At 48.5% G+C, this 2,500-nt stretch overlaps 1 non-coding gene across 1 annotated transcript in view; it reads right to left on the bottom strand.

Annotated features, from left to right (window-relative positions):
* The window catches only part of LOC123719130, a 1,906-nt gene extending 446 nt beyond the window's left edge, over window positions 1-1,460 (bottom strand). Inside the window, exon 1 of the ribosomal RNA XR_006755193.1 lies at window positions 1-1,460. This exon is cut by the window's left edge and continues 446 nt beyond it. This is a non-coding gene — a ribosomal RNA (small subunit ribosomal RNA).
* Window positions 1,461-2,500: the final 1,040 nt, after the last annotated feature.

The raw sequence follows: 2,500 nt of genomic DNA, 5'->3' as shown, positions 1-2,500 counted from the left end.
TGCGCTCCCCGAGAGTCGCGCACACCTTGAATGACGACGCCTATTTAGCAGGCTAGAGTCTCGTTCGTTACCGGAATTAACCAGACAAATCGCTCCACCAACTAAGAACGGCCATGCACCACCACCCACCGAATCAAGAAAGAGCTGTTAATCTGTCAATCCTTCCGGTGTCCGGGCCTGGTGAGATTTCCCGTGTTGAGTCAAATTAAGCCGCAGGCTCCACTCCTGGTGGTGCCCTTCCGTCAATTCCTTTAAGTTTCAGCTTTGCAACCATACTCCCCCCGGAGTCCAAAATCTTTGGTTTCCCGGAAGCTGCCCGCCGAGCCATTGTAGTAACGTCGGCGGATCGCTAGATGACATATTTACGGTTAGAACTAGGGCGGTATCTAATCGCCTTCGAACCTCTAACTTTCGTTCTTGATTGATGAAAACACCTTTGGCAAATGCTTTCGCTGATGTTCGTCTTGCGACGATCCAAGAATTTCACCTCTAACGTCGCAATACGAATGCCCCCAGTTATCCCTATTAATCATTACCTCGGAGTTCTGAAAACCAACAAAATAGAACCGAGATCATATTCTATTATTCCATGCACGAAATATTCAAGCGGCATTTTGAGCCCGCTTTGAGCACTCTAATTTGTTCAAAGTAAAATTGTCGGCCCACCTCGACACTCACCGAAGAGCACCGCGATAGGATTTTGATATTGAACCGGCGTTTTACCGCCGGCTCACCGACGATATGCTCCGCAGACGTGTCAGTATCACCGCGGATGCGGTGCACCGACAGCGCGGCGCACAAATGCAACTACGAGCTTTTTAACCGCAACAATTTTAGTATACGCTATTGGAGCTGGAATTACCGCGGCTGCTGGCACCAGACTTGCCCTCCAATTGTTCCTCGTTAAAATATTTAAAGTGTACTCATTCCGATTACGAGGCCTCGTAAGAGTCCCGTATCGTTATTTTTCGTCACTACCTCCCCGTGCCGGGAGTGGGTAATTTGCGCGCCTGCTGCCTTCCTTGGATGTGGTAGCCGTTTCTCAGGCTCCCTCTCCGGAATCGAACCCTGATTCCCCGTTACCCGTGACAACCATGGTAGTCGCAGAAACTACCATCGAAAGTTGATAAGGCAGACATTTGAAAGATGCGTCGCCGGTACTGGACCGTGCGATCGGCAAAAGTTATCCAGATTCATCAAAATTAACGACTTCGGACGCATGGCCCTCCGCCGATTGGTTTTGATCTAATAAAAGCACTCATCCCATCACTGGTCAGAGTTCTGATTGCATGTATTAGCTCTAGAATTACCACAGTTATCCAAGTAACTGAGTAAGATCTAAGGAACCAAAACTGATATATTGAGCCATTCGCGGTATCGCCTTAATACGGCTTGCACTGAGACATGCATGGCTTAATCTTTGAGACAAGCATATAACTACTGGCAGGATCAACCAGGGAGCTGCTTACGCAAACGACACGCCTACACCGCGGTCACGCGGCTTCGGCGAGCCGCTGGCTCGGCGGCGTCGAGGGGCGCGCGCTTGCGCGCGCGCCTTCTCGACACGCGTGAACGTAACGCGTCGAATTTGCACGCGACGCGACGTTCGCGCTTCATATCGATAGACTAACTTTGACCGGTCTACGAGCGGCCGTCCCGTCACGATCTCGCAACGAGGTGATGTACAACGATGCTCGACCACTGTGAGGGACATAAAACTGCAACGAACACGACCCCGCGGGCGGGAATCGATGTTGTGACAATTTGAAAATTGAACATTCATCTAAACGCAACTTCTCAATTTTTATTCAATACGTTATTGTAAACATATTAAAACTCGGCTGGCAATTACATGCGCACACACACGCATGATTCGCACTAGATACGATCAACGCCCGGAGCTTGAGGGATAAATTCCAACACGACGCTGCGCACACCGTTTCGACGATGGGCGCGTGTGCGTCCTCTTTTATACATTCTTTACATATACGGTCGCCGTGGCGACCGCGCACGTGTCGAACACGCTAGGCGCCCTGCGTTGAGGTGTGCCTAGAAGCGTATTCTTTTAACATCACAGATAACACCGGGGGAGACGGTCCCAAATCTTGGTCGATTGGTAACATCACCATACGGTCTGCGAACGCGGTGCTATAATATAATTTTATATTATATTATATAAAATATGAGGAGGAGTAGTATGTATATTCTTTGTTATTTTGTGTTGACACAAGAGAGATATATAAAATGTACTATACACCACACACACAGAGAGAGAGAGAGCTGGGAAAGATCTCGGCGGTCTCGCATTCGAAATACGAATTTGATATAATTTCCTCCGAAAATCCATACCCATATCTATATCATCCATGCGCGAATATATGTATATAATATTCTCACACTTCGCACAAACACAAAAACAAGAACACATTCTATTCTCTCTCGTCCGTCGTTCGTGTCTATTTGAGACGAACGACGCGCGGCAACGAGAACGAGTCGACGC

The sequence above is a fragment of the Pieris brassicae genome, unplaced genomic scaffold (genome assembly GCF_905147105.1).
Source record: "Pieris brassicae unplaced genomic scaffold, ilPieBrab1.1, whole genome shotgun sequence".
NCBI classification, from domain to species: Eukaryota; Metazoa; Arthropoda; class Insecta; order Lepidoptera; family Pieridae; genus Pieris; species Pieris brassicae.
Note: the sequence above shows the minus strand (reverse complement) of the source record. Positions and strands in the feature narration are given on the sequence as shown.